The sequence below is a fragment of the Dromiciops gliroides genome, chromosome 6, assembly GCF_019393635.1.
Source record: "Dromiciops gliroides isolate mDroGli1 chromosome 6, mDroGli1.pri, whole genome shotgun sequence".
In the NCBI taxonomy this organism is placed as follows: domain Eukaryota; kingdom Metazoa; phylum Chordata; class Mammalia; order Microbiotheria; family Microbiotheriidae; genus Dromiciops; species Dromiciops gliroides.
In genome coordinates, this window is record NC_057866.1 from 181,012,955 (window position 1) to 181,037,167 (window position 24,213).

At 37.1% G+C, this 24,213-nt stretch overlaps 1 protein-coding gene across 13 annotated transcripts in view; it reads left to right on the top strand.

Annotated features, from left to right (window-relative positions):
* Positions 1-24,213, top strand: part of NPY5R (neuropeptide Y receptor Y5) — a 174,313-nt gene that overhangs the window by 83,459 nt on the left and 66,641 nt on the right. Inside the window, exons 7-8 of one of the 13 annotated variants that reach the window (XR_006353639.1) lie at positions 2,765-2,842; positions 3,643-4,241. The exons of 11 other annotated variants lie outside the window; for them this stretch is intronic. The gene's annotated coding sequence lies outside the window, so the exon portion shown is untranslated. Of the gene's footprint in view, positions 1-2,764; positions 2,843-3,642; positions 4,242-24,213 lie in introns of those variants that run through there. One more of the 13 variants, XR_006353637.1, reaches the window with a different exon arrangement.

Below are 24,213 nucleotides of genomic sequence, written 5' to 3' on the forward strand. Positions count from 1 at the left end.
ACTCATTACATGTGGCCATCCTTTATTTTTGCAGTGTTCCTTATAATTATCAGTAAAATATAAATAGAGGATAACAGTTATATACTGCTTCAGGCTTTACAAAGCCCTTTGCAATTCATTTGATTCTCAAAATAATATTTTGAGGTATGGTATTGTAAATATTACTCCCTACTCTGATTTTACAAATTGAGAAACTGAGGATCAGAGAGGTTAAATGACTTGTGCAAGGTCACACAGCAGGTATGTAGCAGTTTGGGGACTCCACGTCCTGTATTTTTTAACATTGTAAAGAGGTTCTGAGCCCCAAAAGTTTGAGAATTCCTTCAGTACAAAATGCTACCTTACTATGTTCTAATAAAACTTATTTTCCACAGGTAGATTTTGTGTCTTAATCATTTCCAAGTGAATAAAAAAAAAGCTCATATTGAAAAGTAATAATATCATAAAAATAATACATGCAAAACCCTCAGGGATTTCACCCCACCTATAGCTGTGGAATAAGAGCTATTCCAGGTAATTATTCACATTTTTTTTTTTTGGTGAGGCAATTGGGGTTAAATGACTTTCCCAAGGTCACACAACTAGTAAGTGTTAAGTGTCTGAGGCCAGATTTGAACTCAGGTCCTCCTGACTCCAGGGCCGGTGCTCTATCCACTGCACCACCTAGCTGCCCCAATAATTCACTTTTAAAATTATTTTTTAAGGTTTACAAAGAGTTTTCCCTCCAGATCTGTGAAGTAGTTAGTTCAGATTCTTGTCTTCTTTTTTTCAAATGAGCACCTTTTAGCTGGGATTTTAAGTGAATTGCATAATACAGCCACATAGCTGGTGAATGTAGAAGCTGGGACTCATACCCAATGTTCTGGCTCCAAGTCCATTATACTCTTCCCCCAACACCATGCATTTGGGGCAGACGGCAAATTTACAGTTTTAGCCATTTCTGTTTCTTCTCAAGTTATTCTCCCCAACCCCCCATGAAGAGCTGCTAGTGAAAAATTCTCCCAATGGCATCTATTCTGTAATTCAGTCTTCATTGCCTCTCAAGTTTCCTGGAGAGTGCTAAGAGGTTAAGTGACTTGCATAGGGCCATTTTTAGTCAGGAGTTGAACTCATATGCTCCTGACTCCAAGGCTAGCTCTCTGATCTACTGTGTCAGGATATCTCTCTTGTTTTCCTCAATATTTTCAATTCTGTGAGTAGAAGGATAAAGTTTTTTCACATCTCCAAACTAATACAAAAATATGAGAGAAGTTACAAAAATATTTAAATTCCCTGAAGAATACTGCCCCGCCCGCCCCCAAATCAGCCCATAGGTTCAGGGCTGGAAGGGAACCTAAAATTATTCACAAGAAGTCGTTGTGTCTGATCCCTTTATTTAATGGATGAGGAAATAGACACGGAAATAAAGCAACTTACCCCAGTGTTCCACAGCTAGTAAGTAGTAGATGGCAGAGATAGGATTTGAACCAAGGTCATCTGATAAAAGTCCCCAGTTCTGTACCCAGTCAGCCTTTCTTGTTTAGGCTAAGTTGTAGAACAGCTCCTATCAGACCCCATTCATGTGCATGATTATTTGATCATATGGCTATAGTAGCCAGTTCCACAGCCTTTTTCTCCCCAGAATAGGAGCTAAGAGTCCAAGATATTACTGCTGCCCGTTTCAAAGGGATATAAATACGCAGCTTTAAATCTTGGATTTTATGACCTCTGGCCGGTCTTTGTATAGCTGACAGCTAACTGGCAAAAAGATTGTGGCCATGAGAAGGCTTCCCCTCTTATTTTCAGCTAGGCCCCTCTTGTCATTTATACTCTTTAGGAAGGGCAAAGCCATACCAGTTAAGGTGGATCTTTGTTTTAAAAAAAAAAGGAAGTCTTTCTGACAATCCATCCCTCCAGGGTGACCATTTATATGTAAGGAATCCTTAAGTAAGTCCTCAGTAAGGTGGGGGACTACCTGTTGTTTCTATTAGACTAACAATAGTGATCAAGTTGAGAAAACAACATCCCTTCCATAGTTGTAGCATAAAACCTAAAAACTGCCAATGCATAAACCCTATGAGGCCTAGACAAGTCAAGCTTCACATCTACCTGAGGAGTTTAGTTCAGCCCATTGATGAGGGAGTAGATTACATGGAAAAACAACAACAAAAGGTGGTGTGGTGTTTTTTTTTGGGGGGGGGGGTGGCCACACCTATAAAAAATAGGTAAAACTTTTCTTTTTTTGATTAAAATATAACTTTATATTTTGTCTCCTCTCCTATAGTTTTTCATATGAATCCAGTTTTTTTTAATCTTTCCCACTTAGAAATTATACTACTTTCATTTACCTAAAATGTAATTATTGAAGATTTCTCCTATGGAATGTCCTGCTTCACCATCTAGTAGTATTCATCCAGTATGTCCTAGTTTTGCTTTTCCACTATGGAGATTTCTTAATGGAAGCTTTCCTCTTGTTCATCCCTCTTAACACCTAGGATTGGGGGAAGAAATCCAAATGCAAATCTCAAGAAATAGGCCTTCAGGGACATATTATAGCCCATAACTTTACAGTTTTTAAGAAGATCATTTATAGTTTCTTGCTAATTTTCTGTCTATCACCCCCAAAGTTTTGGTTTGCTTTTTTAAATGATCACTATGCATCTCCTTCAACTTTATTCAGCTGTTCTTCAAAATTACTGCTTTCTATCACTTCCCTTATTTGAGGACCCACAAATCTTCCCACTTTGGTTTTAGTCTCACTGATTCTTGGAAATTTATTTTTCAGATAAAGAAAACCTGCACCATTTCGATCCATCGTCTTGACAAAATTTTTCATTAAAATCAAGTTTAATGTGCAACAGTGGTAAGAAAACTTTTTCAGAACTAAACAGTGGTTAACTTACCACATTTTCCTTTCTGGGAATTGATTCTTTCTTTTGAGGCCAGTATTTTTGCCTTTTTTTAAATGCAGTGGTTATTTCTGTCACTGCTCTCCCATTCACAAAACATCAGTGTTAAAGATATATATATAGAGAGAGTATGTATATATATATATATGTATATATATATGCACATGAATATTATCATATGTAACATATATATTATGTATATACATATATATAGATATCAAACTAGGTTGTAATCCTAGTAAAATAGCACTTACTTTCAGCTCTCCACTGATATACCCAAGAGTACTTTTTAAATTTAATGCTCCTTGAGAGAGGTTTCATGTTTTGAACAAATTTTGGTGTCCTCTTTCAGGAATTCCATCCTTTTTCTTTAGCAGCTAAAGGTTTAGCTTTTTTTTTTTTTAAATAAGTTAAGAACATGAGTAAGGTCATTTAGGTCTGCTTGAGTTTTTTAATGAGGATCTGAAGATGAAAAGGTTACTTCAAATAGGAAATGACCATGTTGCTGGTCTCCTACCTTGTCAAGCTGAGACTCATCAGTATAATCTAAATTATCAATTTTATCTTCATCCAAGTTCCACGTTTCTGGTGGTTTTGATATAGGTGGTTCTTCACTGTGTAAAATAGAGATCTTATAGTTTATGGTACATTTGGATTATTATAGTATGCTTAGATTTGGAGGAAATTCCTCATATATTTGTTAAGCAAACATACCAATCTGTTGAATGGTTTTTCTGTTCTCTCCAAATCATAGGAACTACAAACGGCATGTGACAAGATCCATGTATCCAGCCAGTTAGTAATCTAACACAAGAGATACAGAACAAGTGAGGGGTCCAAGCCTTATCCTGAACACCTATTTTATAACCTAAATAAAGTTCATATGCTTTCTTAACTAGACAAAGTTTCATCTCTGGAGTTAAAAGTTAGCTTACTATATATACATATATGTATATGTATACGATACGTATATGTATATAAACATATATGAAACAAATATAATTCAGGTGATTGATGCATTTGTGAGGCATACATTTGTGAGAATTTTAGGAATGCGTATCAGCATCTTCAAAGTACAAAACATCTTAGAAATGGGATTAGAAAAAATGATGTTTACCAAGTGACACCTGGCACACAACTGACTGAACAATCTGCTACACATTGAGAATTTCACTGCATGATTGGACGTGCATGAGCCTGTCTTGCCACACAGCACATAAGCTGGGCCTTTCTACAGCATGCAAGAACAAGCCAACTTGTGACTTCTCTCCATCTCCATCACCCCTGACACAACCACCTTTCCACCCACACTCAATTCAAACATGCTGTTTTACTTCCTCATGTTGCATAATTTATATTAAAAGTCACATGTCGCTCAATAACATTGAATGATAGTGAAACTTGTGTTCTGTTTTTAAATACAGTATTCAGAAATACCTATAAGATGCCACGTGACAAAATACATTGTTTAATGATTAAGCAACTAGTCATTAGTCCTGAGTTAACAGGTGTGTTTAAAAATAATAATTCTATTAGATAGATACCAAAGGTTATGGCTATAACCTAAACTCTTAAGTCACTCCTCTTGACTTCTGGGCAGGTAAACTTGTTAGAAGGAGAGAGATGGGGTTGGGCTACGTCTGTCCAGCAAACCAGTAAAATTTCCATTTTAACAGGTCAAGGAAAGACTCTTCTCCAGGCAGACTTTGAGGAGGGTATGAGTCTTTGGAGGAAAAGGCCAAAGATGGTGCACTGGTTAATCTGGCAAGCTGGCTTCCATCCTTGCTCTTCCTGTCTTCTCTTCCTTTCCCTCTCCTCCAGAGTAAATAATAGGTCAATATTTCTATAGACTTAAAGTTTTACAAAGCTCTTTCCTCAGAACAACCTTTGAGGTGGTTAGTACAGATGTTAATCTCTTCATTCTCCAGATGAAATAGAATTAGTGTGTTTAAGTGACATACTCATGGTCACACAGGTAGTAAGTGGCAGAGTTGGGATTTGAACCCAGGATCTCTGACTCCTAATACATTTCTTTTCCTACTGAAATATGCTGCTTCAAGGTTTCCTTTGTAGATCATTCTGGGATAATCTGATCCAGAATGAAATGATACAGAAGTAATATGATCCCACTTTGGTATTTACCTCTTTATTCTTTATAGTACACAGCCAGCCAGTCTCCTGTTCTTCCCCCCCTCCTCTTTCACCCTTTTATTCAGTGTTCGAAGAAAGGCATCATGAAGTATGGGGGCTGTCAAACTGCCCCCCCCTCACCCCCTGTGGATAACTAATGATTTTCATCATCGAAATGTCAGCTTTGGGGTAAGTGCTTGAATTCCTTAGAACAGCCCTACCTATGCAACAAAATAGTTTATTCTTGTTAGATTACTAAAAGCTTTTGTTTCCCTGAGTTCTACCTCTTCCTTTTGCACTTTTCCCTTTTTTCATTCCAAAGAGAGGGGAATGAAGTTGAAATTCACATCAATTAATTTGACTCTACCTTTAGTCCTTTACCTTTTGTGTGATAGAATGTAAATGTTTTGAAAGTAGAAATTTTCTCCTTCATATCTAAAGCACTTTCCAAATCTTAAAGAGCTATAGAAATATTAGTAGTTGTTATTTGTATCTTCACGACCTAGCACAGTGCCTGGTACATGGTAGGTGCTCAGTAAATGTTTGTTGATTGATTGATTGGAGACGGAAATCAAAACTAATAGCAAAAATGAGGGGTGAGAAGGAATCAGGAGAATCAGGATAGCCCACTTTGCAAAGATGATGGAGATTTGGCTCCATTCCCTTCAATTTGCTTTTCAATAGGTTGCCATAGCTTTTCTGGCTTTTCCCTAAATTCCAGCTTTCTAATTGGTGTTGTTTAACTGCACTGTGCTTCAAATCATCTTAATGAGCAAAAACATGGGGATACTTGTGGAGAAAGCCAATGTTATCTGAGAAACCCAATGGGTTTTATTGGGCACAAATAATTCAGTCCTGAGGCCATCTCTTTGGAGTTTTAGTTTCCCTGGAGTTAAAATGAGGTTACTTTTATTCACCCAAAGAATAAGTCGAAGATGTCATGCACTTCAAGGCAAAGCTGGGAAGAACATAGAAGAGTGAATAGTATTGGAGAAAAGACTTACACACACATAATCTCACCAAGTACCAGGGAGTAGGATAGAAAGCACAGCTCATTTTTTATCTGTTTAGTTGGATGGGAGCAAGGTGAGCTTATCCAGAAAATAAAAATACAAAGCAGCACAAACATTATTAAAATTTCTTCCCAAATGACACAGTAACTTGTAGCTAAAACAATTTGCTGAATTGAATCGACTTAATAAATAGAGGTTTCTGAATGCATTTCTGTTTTCCCTTCCTGTATATTTATGCAGAGGGCATTTGGGGCAGCAAATTAAGGTGGGGGGGGGGGATGAAAATTTTTGTAAAATTTTGCCCATAGCCTTGGAATGGAAACATCTAACAACAGCCCACATTCATATGGCTTTTTGTGGTTTACAAAATGCTTTCTTTACAGTGACTATGAAAGGTAGGTAGTGTCATTATTATCTTCATTTTCTAGATTAGGAAATTGAAGTTTAAAACCATTAAGTGACTTGTCTAGTCATATAACCAAGATCTGGGACTTGAACCCAAGGTCTCTAGTTTTCACATCTAGGTTATTTCCCACTATATTATGTATGGAAAGAAAAGATACCCTATGTAAATGGGATGACATTTTAAAAAATGAACCAAATGGCCAAAGGAAAACTGAGGCTGAAAATATGTTCATTCAACAAGCATTTATTAGGTGCATACAATTTTTCAGGCATTGTGTGGAGTTCAGTTTGGAAATTGAGGCCTATCACCTTGAATGCTTCTTGGATGCTCCTTTAGATAATATCTATATTCCAGCTGCATATCAAGAATTACAAAACCAAGGTTAAAAGCCAGATAGTCCTTTTTATCCTTGACAGAATCCAAGTGAGTGTTCAAACAAGAGCAAAAGAAATGGTGGTGATAATATTCACAAGAAGTTTTTTAAAGTGCTTTAGATACATTATCTCAGATCTCATACTGGCCTCACGACAACCCTGCCAGATAGATTACAGATGAAGACACTAAATCCCAGAGAGTTAAGTGACTTACCTAGGGTCTCATGGTAAGAGCAAGAGGCAGCGTTAAAACTCGAGTTTCTCCTAACTAGAAACATGATTTTGATTAGATTTTGAGGATTTGCTAAGCAGAGCTATAGAGTCTTTTTTCCTATTAGATCTTTCAAAAATAGAGTAAACATTCATTGTTCTGGGATAATTTCAGCCATTCTAGAAGCAGAGAACAACATGATCTTGGAGGTTTATTCCACAGAAGCAAGGCAGTTTATTTCTTCTCTGGATCACATCTTTTAGAAAAACATAGCCAAAGAAAGCTTTGGACAGCTCCTATTTACAACTGTGTAGTAAGTAATACTATTTCTGATGATTTTTAAGCATCATCAGTTCAGATATTTTTCCCATTTTACAGGTGAGGAAATCTAATCTATAGGTAGACAGCAGGACTAATCCTAACCTTTTCATGGTTAACTGCCTTAAATCAGATCTAAACTGTTTGATGTTAACTTCCTTATTTGGATGTTTGCATTTTACTTACTGAGTGTATATATTTGCTCTACTTTGTATTAGTACAGGGTTTTATTTATTTTTTTGTGGGAGTTAAAGACTAAAGCAGGACAATTTGGTCATTACTATGTAAAATTCCATATATACATCTTTTAGTTGGGGGTTAACCATTTATAAGTAACAGAAGTTGATGGACACATATTAGACATTTATGATCTCTCTTTTTTATTAATTCAAATGTTTTCTTATGTTATTTTCTTGTTATTCTATTCATCTTATCATTAAGCATTTACTAAGCACCTACTATGTGCTAGTCATCATGCTAGTGCTGGGGATACAGAGACAAAAACCAAAACAGTCCCTGCCCTCAAGTATTCTATTAGGCAAAACAATACAAGTATGACACATACAAAGCAGAGACAAGACTACCTTGCACAGGAAGGCACTAGCACCAAAAGGGACCAGACAGATCTTCTGCTTACAGTGTCACCTGGGCCAAATTTTCAAGGAAGCCAGGGACTCCAGGAGGTGGAGGAGAAGAGGGAAATCATTCCAGGCATGAGTGACAGCCAAATGAATGGCATATATGGATTAAAGATGAAGTTTCATGTGAGAGAGAGAGAGAGAGAGCAAGAAAGCCTGTATGGCTAGTCTGCAGTGTTTGGTGGGTAAAGAAACTAGAAAGGCAGAAAAAGGCCAGGTAGTGAAGAACTTTAAATGCCAAACAGAAGGATTTTATCTTTGATCCTAGAGGTCAAAGGATATTTGAATCCTTGCATTTATCCGTAAAGATAAAATAAAATTTATATTGAAAAAGTTTTATGTAAAGGAATTTGAAGATCTATTTTTATTTTTTTAATTCCATCATTATGTAAGATTTCTTCGACATTGTCATAAAGGCCTTCTGCACCCTCCCTTACCCCCACATCTCCCCACCAATTCTTGGGTAGGACAGTGATTGTTGCAGTATTACTATACATACTCCAATATTTTCATCAACATTTCAGATTCTCCAAGATGGAAGTAATATCAGAGACGTTTTGGTCCAATCCATACCTAAATAGGTATATCCTCTCTATTACTGACAAATACTTATCCAGTCTTTGATTGAAGATTTCCAGCAAGAGGGAACCCTCTACCTCCTTTTGAGGTAGCCCATTCCTTTTTGCAACAGCCTTAATTCTTGGGAAGCGATTCTTTAAGCCAGGCCCAAATCTGCACCTCTGAAACTTCCCTAATTTCGCCTCATTCTTCCCTCTGGGGCCAAGCAGACAAAGTATAATCCTTTTTATGTGTCACAGCCCTTCAGAGACTTAAAGGCAGCTCTCATTTCCCCATAGACTTTCTTTTCCCACTCACAACAGATCCGTTTGTGGAATGATCTTCAGGTGCCTTTTTAGCCCTGGCACGCCAAGAATTTATACACTCATGGTCTAGGTGTGGCTGAGGTTTTCTTTTTCCCAGTTAGGTACCTAACCAGGTTGTTTTAGAGGGGCTTTTGTTTGTTTGTTAACTCATTTGACAAAATGGACTAGCCATTTGGGTAGGAAAGCATTGTAGACACGGCTACTTAAACCTAGAACTCTCCACCCTAAGACTATGTGTATATAAAAAGAATTCACATTTACTGAGCTATTAAAAGCTTTGTACCAAGCTCTTCCCCTACAACATGGGTACCATAGCTATCCTTAAGTATTATCAGCCTGATTTTCCATAAAGAGAAACAAGCTCAGTAAACATGAGAGCCACCCTCTCACCTCAGTTTCTGGATTCTAAGTCCAACCTTCTTTCAGCTATACTGTAATGCCCCAACTCTTGTTATTTAGATGATATTTACTTTTGATATGGTACACTACTTCAGTTTTCTGGTTTTACACCTTATTTAAATTTTAAATTGACTTTATGAGTCAATTGGCTCATATACTTGGCAACTTAATCTTTAGGAAAGTAGAATCTTTTGCTTTTTTTCACTGGGCATTTGATGAATCCATTAATCTGTAAGTATTTATTAAGTGTCTACTATGTGCCAGGCACCATGCTAAGCACTGGTGATATAAAGACAATAATGAAATAGTTTTTGTCCTCAAGAAGCTTACATTCTAATGAATCATAGATGCTATTCACTGCTGATAGAGGATAAACTGAATTACCCAAGGACCTTAGAAAGAGTGAACTGATGGGGTTCCCTCTTCCCTCTAGTCACTTTTTCCTTCTCTCCTCAAAGCTGCAAGACTACCAGGTGAGTTCACCAATTATCACCTTAAATGTTTTTTTTGTTGCTTTGTGGCACCAGATGATTCCAGTTACTCCAATTTCCCCTATGAAAGGAAACTGTAGAGTGTAGTGAAAAAAAATAAATACTGGCTTTCAATAATTTACTGAAGCTCATTGGCCTCCATTCTTCTTATATATAAAAATGCAAGGACCAGAATAGATGAACTCTGATGATACTTCCTGCTCCAAATCAAAGGACTCCCTTTATTTCTCTAAGAAGAGCCTATGAGGCAGACAAGCCCCAAAGCTTCCATTTAGCAAAGGATGGCAGTATGTGATAATGGAGCATGTCAACAAATGGGTCACTGGACAAGAATCTCACATATATAATATCAGTGATTAAATTAACATGTATAGGCAGTCTAAGAACTGTGGCATTCTTAGTACTCTCTGACCGCCAGTCCACCATGGTCTAGGCAGAAGCAGAAGGAAAGATCAGGGCTATTTCCTATTTGACCACTTCCAAAGTATTGCAGTGGGCAAAGGGTTCATCTTCCTATGTTCGTCTTCCTGGCGATGAACTTGCCTGTGCTTAGCTCTTAGCTGGTTCTCAGACCATGACCACAGGCCATGACAGAATCTCTCTTTGAAGATCATAGTTCTAGAGCTGGAAAGGCCCACAGGCCATTTAGTCCAACCCCTTCATTTTAGAGATGAGGAAAATGAGGCCCAGAGACATGAAGAAATGTGCTCAGGGTGACATAGGTAGTAAGCATAAACAAAGATTGTTGGGCTCCAGAGGCAGTGCTCTTTTCGCTGAACCACACTGTCTCTATGAACTAAGCTAGGCTAGTTCTGGGGCAACAGACACACAGTCTGATACTAGACTCAGACTTGAACCTTTTTCTATTTGGTATGATTTGGCCACATTGTATGCTCCATTGAGGCTGACTTTAAGAACCCAGAGTTATTACACCCCAGTGAGGGATTGGAAGTAGACCACATGGTATAGAAAGTAGAGGGTTTCTGAAAATACAGCTGAATCTTTCCTAGATGTATATGTAGTCTCACCACATCCTGAGTATCAATTGTTATCATAGACTATAGGTAATGTTACATGCTCTACACAAAGACATCTTTGCTGAATCAAGTTGTACTAAAAACATGTAGACCCCAAGATATAACATGAACATTTTTTCCCTCATATAAAAGCAATTTTTCCTTCATTTGTCCTTTTTGTCTTAAAATGTAGTAATAAAAGCCTTTTGGATCATTGAAGAGGTCCAATTAAAGTTCAGCAAAATTTATTTAGATATTAGTTTAAAATCTTTTATAAAACAACAATGGGATCATAACTGGTCTATTCTTTTCCAGTAAACTCTGTTTTATTAACAGCCATTGTAGTCTTCCTGAATCATACCTCTAATCATTGCAATCCCTTGCTTAAAAACAAAAGGAAAAACAAACATCAAACTTTAGTTGTTCTCTATTAGCTGCTGAACAAATTCTACCTTGTAAGATGCTCTAGAATATGTCCCCAAACTATTCTTCCAACCTTATCAGACTTGAAGGCAAGGAAGGTGCCTGATTATGGAGTGTCTTGAATGCCAGGCACAGAAGTTTGTACTTTATTCAGAAGATAATAGGGAGTCATCCTATATTTTTTGATAGAGGAATGACACAACCAGACCTACAAATAAGGAATATTGCTTTGAATGCCTTATGAAGAAATGATTGAAGGGAGCAATAAGTGAAAGTGGTCAAATAATTGGAAGTCATTTTAATAGCCTTAGCAGTTGGTAATGAGAGCAGACAGGAGAGAGATTACAGGTGTAGAAATTAAAGGACTTAGCAACTTTTTAGATAAGGTGTGTGTGTGTGTGTGTGTGTGTGTGTGAGAGAGAGAGAGAGAGAGAGAGAAAATGTGGATGGGAAGGAAACTAAAATGTATAACCAAGGTTTCAAACTTAGGATTGGGTAATTTAGTAGTAGTAGTAATCATTTATATAGTATTTAAAGGTATGAAAAGCACTGTATACACACACACACACACACACACACATATATATATATTTGTGTGTGTGTGTATGTATGTATATGTATGTATTTCCATTTGAACAGTGGTTCCACAGACAGACAGAAATAGTGAAGTCAAGGAGAAGGTTAAAGGTGAAAGATAATAAGCTTAATTTGAGTTATGTTGTTGAATTGAGATACCAATGTGATGAACAGATGAAGACAAACATGCTTTTTTTAAAAGATACTTTTTTAAAAAGATTTCTTTGATCTCTCTGCATGAGGGTAGTTGATTAGGAGGGAAAATGTAATGGCAAAAATCTCCTTTGAATTCAGTTGTTTTTTTTTAATTAATTTGTGTTCCATTACTCTCAATAAGATCATAGACTTAGAGCTTGACGAGATCTCAGAAGTATTAGTGTAGTCCTCTCTGCAAATCAGGAAATTGAGACCCAAAAAGTGAAATGGCTTGCATATAGTGTTGGAGCTGGGATCTGAACACAGTTCTTCTGATTCCAAATCTAGCACTCTTTCTACTATAATATGGATTACTTTAAGGTATCTACATTGGAAGTTCTCAATTTGGGGCAAATGGTTCCCTAAGGCATCCATGGGTAGAATTTAGAGGGCCTGTGAAATAGATGAGATTTAAGATATGAAATAGATAAAAGGAATTGTAGCTTTATTTTCACTAACCTCTAACTGAAATTTAGCCTTGCCTTCAATTATTTAAAACCTTTATTCTGAAAAGAGGTCCATAGGCTTCAACAGAATTCCAAAATGGTCCATGATGCAAAAAAGAATGCCTCACCTACATACATTTGAAAAATAGTAATATTAATATATGTTAGACATATTTCATCTTGTATATTTTATTATTTAACATGGTGATTTATAGTGCTTATTTTGTTATGGCTAAATAGAATGAAATTTTAATGTGTGGTGAGTATGTGCATTAGTGGACCTTGAGATTCCTTAGGTTTTCTAGGTCCACAAATTGGGAACCATTGTTTTACATTTAGGTTTAAAATAAAACAACTATCTAACTATATAGGTAGACACGTACATACACACCAATAAATGATATCTAGCTAACTAGATGTGTTTTCCCCACAATAGTAATTTCCTGATATACCTCCCTATCCCTCATATTGATTCGTGCCATATAACTAAAAAAAGCAAAAACAAAAACCGTTAAGACTAACCAACCAGGTACCCACATCTGACAGCATATGGAATATTCCACACCGATAGTCTTCTACCTCTCTCCCAAGAGGAGAGAAATATACAACACCATTTGTTCTTCGCAACCATGACAGTTTATTATAATTTTGAGAGTAGAGATTACTACATTGTTTGCATATGTATTCCCAGCATCTAGGAGATAATGCCTGACATATAGAAGGCCCTTGATAAATGTTTGTTGACAGATATGAATTCAGCTACATTTTGTGTTTTCATTTATATTATTTTGGTTGTATGTATTATATTCTGGATTCCTCTTTTTAAATTATCAATCCACACATTCTACAAAGTATAAGCATAAAAGGGCCATTTGTACTGATAAGTAACTTAGATCCAAAAGCAAAATCTAATATACAAAGAAAAAAACACTAAAAACTTTTTGAGAAACACAGAATTAGAATAAAAACACCTTTTTTCCCTACTACTATTTAACAAGAGTTCTGGAAATGCTAGCAATATCAATAAAACAAGAGAAAAAATTTAAAGGAATAAAGATAGTCAAAGAGGAGACAAAACTATTCCTATTTGCTGATTACTTGATGATTTATTTACTTAGAAAAACCTAGAAAATCAGCAGATACCAATCAAGGCAATGGTTTCATTAAAGTAATATATAAAATGAATCCTTAAAAATCACTTTTTTGAATTCTTAGCTTGTAGGTTCTGTATACTATTGTAACACCCTATAATTCAGACAAACCAGAATACCTTTTCATTGTAGATGCTCTAGTCTATCCCACCTCATATCTTTATTGATATTACCCCATTCAAAAAAAAGTCATGCTCTATTCTCCCTTCCCCTTCCCCCCTATTTCTATCAAAATGCTTCCCATTCTTCAAAGCCTATTTTAAATGCTGTTTTCTGCACAAAATTTTCTCAATCCTGTCCCACTCCCTCTATTTCCCATATGCTTCAGTGTATATAATTGTAAATTTTACATTGTTTTATAATTATGTATGTATGTATGAACTCCTGTACTAAATGGTCACCTCCTTGAAGACAGTAACTCTATCTTCCTTATATTTTTTAACCCTTCAGGACTGGCATAGTACCTTGTAAGCACTCAATAAAAGCGGCATGATATGGTCTATAAGAATGATAAACTTAAGATTCAGAAAAATCTGGTTCCATTTTTCCCTCCAACATTTACTACCTATGTGATTGTGGACAAGTTCCTTATTATTCTTGTTGTGCAGTTTCATCATTTGTAAAATACTGATGATAATACTGGCAGTGCCTACTTCATAAGATTGTTGTGAGGCTCAAATGATATAATGTATTGTCAGTTAATAAGCACTTATTAAGCTAGGTACTGCCTAGCTCTAAGGATATGAAGAAAGGCAAAAGATAGGCCCTGCTCTCAAGGAGCTTACAATCTAATGATATAGAGAACTTTGCAAACCTTAAAGTGCCATATAATGTCAGTTGTCCCTGTTACAATTATTATTAGCCTCTCACCTAGGCCATTTGACACCTTCCATATCATCTGCTCTGCGATTTATCTCATCTGATGCCAAAATTCGAAGTTTCCTCACTACCTTCTTCATCTTCTGGAGATAAAGGCAATGTGTTCTCAATATTTCCATTATGATCCAAATTTTTGATGAATAAATAATACTTCAGAACAATACCAAATTTTAATTTAAATTCCAAAAGACATGAGCCATTCATATAAAATACTCTCCCCAAGAAACAGATCATTCTTAGGGTTTTTTTTAATGTGACACTTTAAATAATTGAGAACAGACTAAACATCATCATGCGATGCTGTGATGAACAGAGGGTCGTACATTAGAAATCTAAAGGCAGTGCTGAAAAGATCTTCCACTATCCATACAAATAGAACATTTCCTTTAGGCAGATTTTTTCAAAGTGATTCTTTTTACCCCACTCTTCTGAAATGGACAACTACTTTTATTTTTTCTCCTAAACAGCCCTGGGAGGAGGATGGTTGGGAGATGGGGGGGAGGTCTGGCCTTGAAAGTGCCATTAACATCTGCAGCAAATGAACAGAAAGTTCTTGCATGATCTGAATTGAAATTACATTCATTTAACAAAAGATTGAAAAAAAATCATTTTGGTGCCAGTCTAACAAAAGTTTTCGAGGTGTCCTTGAGAGGTTGTGCTTGGTTTTTCCCATGAGGGAACCATGAGTTTCTTTCAGCCTCAAAGATAGAGAAAGAAAAAAATGAAAGAGCACTAGCAGCATCCAAGCTGAGGCTGCCACCTGAATAGGGGGTTTCAGTCTTCCCAAGATGGCAGGGCAGAAATATTGTGACCTGTGATGAAGTTAAAAACATAGGGGCCAAGTAATGCAACCTCTTCTTGGTGGTTAATAATAACTCTTGAGCTGCTAAACCTGTAACTTTGATTCATGTTGAAGATAGAGTTTAAGTCAAAAGCTAATATAGTCTGTATGGGTAAATTACTTGGAGAACATTTCAATTTTAAGAGCCAAGCATCTTTGTTTCAAAAACCTGGCAGTCCTATTTGGGTTTTTTTTTCCTCACTCAGAACCTGATCTCACGCTACCTCTCCAACTTCTCCCATTATTCCTCAGCATGAGCCCCCTAGTCCAAGTCAGTTCAGCCTCCTTTCCCCTGAATGTACTCTTTTAAAATATTTTGTTCCCGCTATTCCTACTCTCTAGACAGAGCCTACCTGGCCTAATGCTCAAATGTCACTTCATTTTATTGAAAATGATGCTTTGATGCTTTTAAAAGTGTTGTAACTTCCCAATCCCCTCTCTTCCTTCCCACCAATAGAAATTTACCTTGTAAAAAAAGAAATACAGGTAAGCAAAGTATGAGTGACCACAGGGCACAGTGGACAGAGTGCTGGATTAGGAGTCAAGGGACCTGGGTTCCAATCCCAGCTCTGCCACATACTATATGTGTGATGTTGTGCAAGTCACTTTTACTCTCTGGGTTTCATTTTCCTCATTTGCAAAATGAAGCATTTGGACTGCCTGATCTCTAAGGTCCCTAAATCCTATGATCTTGTGAATGAATAAATGAAGGAGTGAGTGAATGAATGAATGAATAAGAGTGAATGAATGAAGAAATGTAAAAACTCTTTGGTCCAAAGGCTGGCTCACTCCATCATCATCACCACCATCATCATCACCATCACCACCATCATCATCACCATCATCTTCATCATCAGCGTCACCCGTCTCAGCAGCATCACCATCAGCAGCATCACCATCATCGTTGTCATCATCATCACATCATCAACACCACCACTGCCACCAGCACCACCCAAAAGGATTTTAACGTGTCTCTGTCTTACATGAAGCTATCATTGAGGTGCAGCATTGTGTAGTAAAAACACTTGATTTGTAATTAGAGGACATGTGTGTTCATCATGACAGCCAATTTGCAGAATTCAGGGTACTTGGGGAATTCACTTAAGGTCTCTAAGGGGTGAGATCAGATGATATGTAAAATCACTTATAGCTCTCAATCCAATGTGTAAACTATTCTAAATGGACATGTTTTTAATTTTTAGGAGCTAACAAATTAAGTTGGTCAATACCGACATGGGCCAACCACCTTCCCCCCCCCCCCAAAAAAAAAGACAATTTATTAAACATTGACTTTTCACCTAAAATAAATAGTTGCTTGTTTAGGTAGTACAGGGCAAGGAAGACTGTATTGTCCCTGTGCTAGTTAGCGAAGTTTTTTGGTTTTTTGTTTTGTTTTTTTGAGCTAGAATTTCAGAACTGATTGGGTGAAGAAAAGTATTACTAGGGATGGTTTCTGGGACTTAAGAGAAGACTCCAAGGTAGAAAGAAGCATAGTAACTAGATAAAGAGGCTTTGGTCAAACATGCTGAGAGGAGGTAAATCATAAAAGCTTGGGGAGGGTTGGAAATAAGGAGCAGAGAAGAAGTCTGAATCTGAAAGAAATACGTAAACTAAGGCTTCATCACACAATACTGAGGTTGGCATTTGCTTCCCGAGTCTTCTTGTGACACGTTCAGACAATTAGCTTGGGAAGCCGTTCTACAGTGTATAGGTGAGAAAGTGGATGGGAGGTTGTAGGGAAGAAAGAGGGAACAAAATCAGAAAATGAAAGCATGAAAAATGAAAGCAAATTCAAAAGCTTACAGAAGAAAGGAACATAACCCAGAAAACTGTCCAAGTTGCTCATGTGAAGGAAAATGAGGAATGTATAAGGATAGAGAATCTGAGAGAAGCAGCATGTAACACTGCTATGAAATCAGCTCAATTCACAGGTTAAAATAAATGGCCTTTTTCTTCACTTTCTTGGGGTCATTGGTTTAACTTTAATGGAATGCTTTCTTCTCTGGGGCTTTATTAATATCACATTGTGGATTTCTTATAATAGATACCAGCAAATGTTACATGTTTTCCAAGATACCCATACCTACTTGTACTGATTTCACTTTCTCTGCATACATAAAAAGACTAGAATCAGTCCTGGTCTTACCCAAAGAAAAGAACATAATTTAAAAAAAAACCCAGAGAAACAAACCCCCCCAAAACCCTATGAATGAGGGATAAGGGAATAGTCTTGGGGAAAAGTAAAGAAACAGAAAGGTAAAGAAAGAGAAACTTTAATTATATTCCTCCCAAACATGCCCCTCCTCCAAATTTCCCTTTCTTTGGAGGGTGCCTCCATCTTTGTAGTCAACTAGCTTTGTAGCCACAACATCATCCTCAAATCTTCCTTCTTACTTATCTTCTCTATCCAGTCAGATACCAAGACTAGTTGATTTTTCCTCTATGTCTTAGCTTAGTCCCCTTCTTCCACTTTACATACTCACCATCTCAGTTCAAGTCCACATGACCTTTCCCATGTACTACTGCAGTCTCTATTCAGTCTCTGGGCTTCCAGACTCCCCTCTCCATTCTACACAGCTGAGAGACTGATTTTCCCCCAAATCACAACCTTGACCATACTTCTCTACTTAAAAATCTTTAGAATGGATCCCTATTACCTATAGGATGAAATATAAAATTCTGAACCTAGTATTTAAAACATTCTACAACCTGACTTCTACCTAACTTATCACTTCATTTTTCCTCCACTATAAATGGGATTTCATTTCAGGGATCTTCCTGTGAGAAAACTTCCTCTATGCAAACAGATCCATCATCTGCTCTACAGCTTACAGTCTTAGTGAATTACCTGGTGACAGAATTCCTTAGGGTTACACAGCTAGGAAGCGCCTAAGGCAGGATTCAAATGGAGGTCTTTCTGACTCCAAGTATATCACCAGCTAGCTGCCTCCAATTAGCACAGTGCCCTGCTTATTTCAGACACTAAATGTTCATTTCTTTTAAAATAAAATTGAATTGATTTGCTTTGCTTTAGGAGACAAACCCTAAATCCTATACTATGGGGTTTTCTAGAGCACATGTAGACAACTAGGGAAACCCTGCTTATTAGAAGCCTTAGTTCTGGGAACCGTACACTGATAATGGGTGTGCTAGAAATTGCTCCAATCAGCTTACTAGAACCAATTGTTAAAACTTCAATGTGGATATTTGTGCCTCTGAAATCAGCAAACACTATAAATCAGATCAGACCTTGATTTATTGTTTTGCTGAGAGTCTAGATTTGAGACACAGATGGAAAAATATCAATAATGAGGATTAAACTTAAAATTATGTTGTATGCATATACGTATATATGTGAGCATATAATAGAATATATAAGTATGTGTGCATATAATATACACTCAGTTTAGGAAGGAAATTGTTACCTTGTCTTAGAGACATACATCTTATGTGAATTAAGAGATCACTTTGCATTACTCCCTTATAATATAGTGGAAAGAGGACTGGACTTAGTGTTACATGAAACATTGATTTGAATCCAGCTTCACAACTGAGTGACCATGTCCAAGGCTGACCCTGAGTTCACTCATCTATAATCATTCCTGTACTTCTTCCCACAGAGGATTGTAAGGATCAGATGAGATAGTACATGGAAAGTAACTTGCAAATGTTAAGGGGTTATGTAAGTATCAGCTGTCATTAGGTTACAGACAAGAACAATGAGACACAGAAGTTTTATTTTCTTATAGTCATGTAGTTAGCAAGTATACAGAGCTGAGATTTTAAGCCAGGTCATCCGATCATAGACTCATTGTTGTTTATGCTACCCTGCTCCATTTTGCCACCTTACTCCTGAGCCAGAGACTGTTCTTGGAAACACCATAATCTAGGGTATGTTCAACTATATTCTTGTCATGAGCGTATTTTTACAATATCTTTGACCTGCAAGAAGGCCCAAGGGCAGAAGTGATTTCTCTGGTTCCTGCCTCCATAAGACTTCCATTTTTTTCCCAACCCCTCAGGAATAGGAGTTATAGACCTAAGCAACTAAGCCACATATCATAAACAGCTGATGACTCCTTGGTAATTGGAAGGAAAAAGAATACAGAATTGCCAGCCAATCATTAAACATTTATCAAGCACCTACTAGGTACCGAACTGGAAAGACAAAGAAAGGGAAAAGACAGCCCCTATTTTCAAGGAGTTCGCAATCTAATGGGAGAGACAACACACTAAGAATTATACTCAAAACTCTATTCGGGACAAATAGGATATAATTAACTAGAATTAAAGGGGATCTCTTCTAACATTTAATAGTACATATTCTAGCACCTAATAGTAATTTTATACAGAATCTATGTGACTTCTTGGTTCCTTCCTAGGGCTTAAAAAGATTGGTGGATATTTGGAACTGACTCATAGACATATCTAGAATCCCTTAGCTGCCTATAACAATAATAATTGGGTAGAGAGATATTTAGGGGAAAGTCCTTTAGATCTATTGCCTTACTATAGTAAATGTCTGATAGGTGTTCAGTTGAACTGAATTGGGAAGGATTCTTTCAATATGAGAAAGAAGAGTTTACTAAAAAATACTGTCAGTTAATCATGAACATTGAACACCTGGGTCAGTATGAGTATTTATGCCATTCATCATGGGATCCTTTGGCACTTTAAAAGGGGAAAATCCATAAGTACCTTCACAGAAATGTAACTAGAGTAAGTTCATCCTGGAGTTTTGCCCCAGGATGTTAAACTTTGGAGTCGCTACCAGCACTTACTGTCATTTAGGAGTTAAGAAAATCACAGAACTTAGCACCTATTTAATAAGAATAGTAGTTGAAACAAGAAACTACAGTATAGCCACTGGAATGGGCTCCTCTGCTATACCTTTATTTCTTCCTATGAGCTTCCTAGCAGCCTTGCTTGCACTACTGTCCCAGGAAGGGTCGCTGTTTTCTTATCTTAAGGTGGTGTCTGGTCCCCCACCCCACTAGCACATTCCCATGGCTGCTTATTCTCAATGGCACTTTTCTCTATCAAACTTATTGTTAATAAGTGGACACTTCCAAAGGTTGCATTATGATTTACAATTTAATGATATTAATTAATGGAAGTCAGAATGTCTTTTATTTAACCAACTCCTTTTAGCCAAGTGTCTTAGAATTTGAAAACTACATAACCCTCTGGGTAAGGGTCTAGGGTCATTGTGCCCTTTGGGTTACATATGAAAACATTTCCCCCTTTTTTAAGTTACTGCAATAGAGTGAAAGCTCCTGAACAAGTATTATTTCTATTTCTCTCCTATTCCTAGTTCCAAAAATAGTGCCTTCCACTCAGTAGTTGTGGAATAGACATTTATCAAGTTGAATGGTACCTCACATCACTCCACAAGCATAGCTCTGTGGCCTTTTGAGGGATACATAAAATATTATCTACTCCATTTTATACTTGGATAAATTAGAAGATGAATAATCATGTCATAGGAGCTTTACAAATGAAGTGCCAAATAATTGAGAGAAATGAAAGTCCATATCCCTTGTATGTAAACCATGGATTCCAATCAGTAAGATGACAGTTCACAGTAACATGTTAGGCAGACTGCATAACAGATAAGGCATTTGACTTGATAGGAAAGTGTGAATTAGAATCCTGTCCTCAAATACCAGTGAGCTACATGACCCTAGACAAAATAGCTTAGCCTCTCAGAGTCTGATCTTTAAAAGGGGCTGATAATAGTAACATACCTCGTTGTTTGTTATTTCAGTGGTGTCTGACCCTTTGTAACTCCATTTAGGGTTTTTCTTAGCAAAAATACTGGCGTGGTTTGTCATTTTCCTTCTCCAGCTCATTTTACAGATGAGAAAACGAGGCAAACAAGGTTTAAGTGACTTGCCCAGTTCACTGATAGTAAGTGTCTGAGGCTAGATTTTAACTCAGGAAGATGAGTCTTCCTGATTCTAGGCCTGATTCTCTATTCACTGCCCCACATAGCTGCCTTACCTCACAGGGTGGTTATGAGGATCAAATAAGGTGATGAATGTAAAGAGCTTCAAAAACCATGAAGCACTATGTGAATACAAAGCCCCTCTCCTTCCCTCCTTCTCCACATGGAATGCAGGCTATCATAATCATCCTCACCACCATCATCATCACCACCATCAGAAGATGCTATGAATCTAGACTATAATTATTATCTCCTGAAGATGTAAATCAATTCTACTTGTGCAATTATAGATAGATATCTGAGAGCTTCAGTCACTAAACTAGAATTTGGTGATAAGTAATTGCTTATAGCATTTGGATTTGTGCTCTGGTCACAAATTTGGATATAATTGGATGGGGCATTTCCCAGGCCATCCTTTTTTTTTTCGGGGCAATGAGGGTTAAGTGACTTGCCCAGGGTCACACAGTTAGTAAGTGTCAAGTATCTGAGGCCAGATTTGAACTCAGGTTCTCCTGCATCCAGGGCTGGTGCTTTATCCACTGTACCACCTAGCTACCCCGCCTCCCACCCCATCCCAGGCACCTTTAACCATTTAGAAATCATGATAACATCTTACCCCATTCTCCACCACCCTGAAATAATTAAGAATAAGCCTGGTGGTTTGGAGCTTCATTTATTTATTCATTCATATGAATGTATCAAAAGTTACTGTACTTCTCAGAGAAGGTAACTTATTATACAGCCTTACATCCCTAATATAATCTTGCACTGAAGGGAAAGGCATAGTCCTGGAATAAGGAGAAGAGAACCTTATTGATCTTATCTCTGGTCAGACCATATCCAGAGTGTTGTATTTAGTTCTAGACATCACTATTTGGGAAGGCCATTGTTAAGCTGAAGCACATTCAAGGTACAGGATAGTGATTGGCCTTGAGTCCATGCCCTATAAATATTGAGTGAAGAAACTGGGAAAGTTTTTTTTTCTTTTCTGGAGAAGACTTGGAGAAGACATTATAGCTTTCTTCAAGTACTTGAATGGATATTATATGGAAGAAAAATTTGGTTCAGAGTGAAGAACCAGGAGCAAAGGAAACAAATTTAGGCTTGAAGTAAGGGAAGATGTCTTAATAATTTGAGCTCTTAAAAGTGAAATGGGTTGTCTTGGGAGACTGAGTTTCTCCTCATTAGAAGTCATTAGGAGAGTTTGGATGAATCCTTATGAGGTATGTGGTAATCCTTTTTCAGGTATGAGTTGAACTATATGGCCTCTGGGGTCTTTCCCAACTCTCAAATTCTGTAATTTACCAACTCTGATTTAGTCATTCTCATAGAGAGTGGGTTGACAAGTAGAAAGAGGTTGGTTGATAAGCCAAGACAGGGATAACCAGGAACCCCAGAATTCCCCTGTAGTTTTCATAAAAGGTCACTTACAGTGGTCTTAAGTCAGTAATTTTGTGAGCAATACCAATGATTCACTAAGCGTAATTAATTTAAAGAACTATAAATTTAGTCCCCTACATTTGATATTTTTTTAAGCAACAAAAAACATTCATTCCTTTTCCCGCTGGGACATTTTTGGAATGGTTTGGTGATCCACACTCATAACTCTACATTTGGAGAAATGACAAACTATTTCCAGATAAACTATTTTGCTCCAGCCCGTTTCTCAAACATGACACTTGTTGCCCTTTTCCAACGTAAACATGAGCAGATCTTAGGACAGATATTTCCCCATGAAGACTTGGTCTATGTATTAACTCTTCACTTATTCAATGAATATTGACTTTCAAGATGCAAAAATCAGTGTGATTCTTCCAGGGGGAATTGTGCTCCAACCTGTCATTTATATCAAATGCATTCTGTGCTCCTTGGCAGATTATTTTGTGAATTCAAGCATTCTGCTTTAAAGATTGTAAACACTTCAAGACTATATATAGTAAGTTTTCAAAATTAATTCAAGGACCATAATTAAGTCATGAATTTTGCCTTTAAAGGGAAAAAGGAGGGATGGATACTGCTATTTCATAATTCCTTTAAAGATTATCTCTAGAAGAGTTTGGAATAGCATCACATGTGTTTTCTGCATGTGGATATACACATTTGATCAACATGTGTGGATCTCCCATATATAATTCCTATAGAAGTCCTCCTACTGAGTGTGTATATATTTGTAGGAGAGCCATTTTGGGGTTTATGGGGCAACACTGTTATTATTTATTTGCATTGCTAGCTAATTAAACTGCCTTTTTTATGAGATAAGTATTCATCTAGTACACTAGTAAAGAATGAAACACATCAGTTGGTGCTTATAATCTATGGTTTAAAGAAGATTTTGACTGACAGAGCACATAGAACCTGGGGCTACCAAGCATCCATCCATAACAATTCCATTTAACAAGTCCATGATAAGAGCAGCTGGTTCTGAGCCTGTGGCTTGAGACCTGGGAACTTGGCTGTCACTATAAGCTTTTATTCCTACTGTTGAGCTTCTGGTCCTTCTCTGTTATTGTGGGCCAGAGCCAAAGTGGTCTTGGGACATGTTTAAGGAGCCAAGAAAGCAGTCTTTCTATTGTAGGTATCCAGCAGAGATAAATGGAGCCATTCTGGGTTGGTTAAGAGTGAGGTTAGTAGAACTGGGGAAATTAGACCAGCTAATAATTTGGTGCTAGAAACTCAAAATAAATGTTAAAAGTCTAATATTCCATTATATGCTGAATAGGCATTTATTGCCCTTTCTCTCTTTGCTTAATCCTTTTTAATCCTTAATCCTTTGATATCCTTCCACTAATATTTAAACTCCTTGAAAGTAGGTTCTAGTATCTTTCTTTTTTTTCCTTTTTCCTTTTTTTTTTTTTTTTGCAGGGCAATGAGGGTTAAGTGACTTGCCCAGGGTCACACAGCTAGTAAGTGTCAAGTGTCTGAGGCCAGATTTGAACTCAGGTCCTCCTGAATCCAGGGCTGGTGCTCTATCCACTGCACCACCTAGC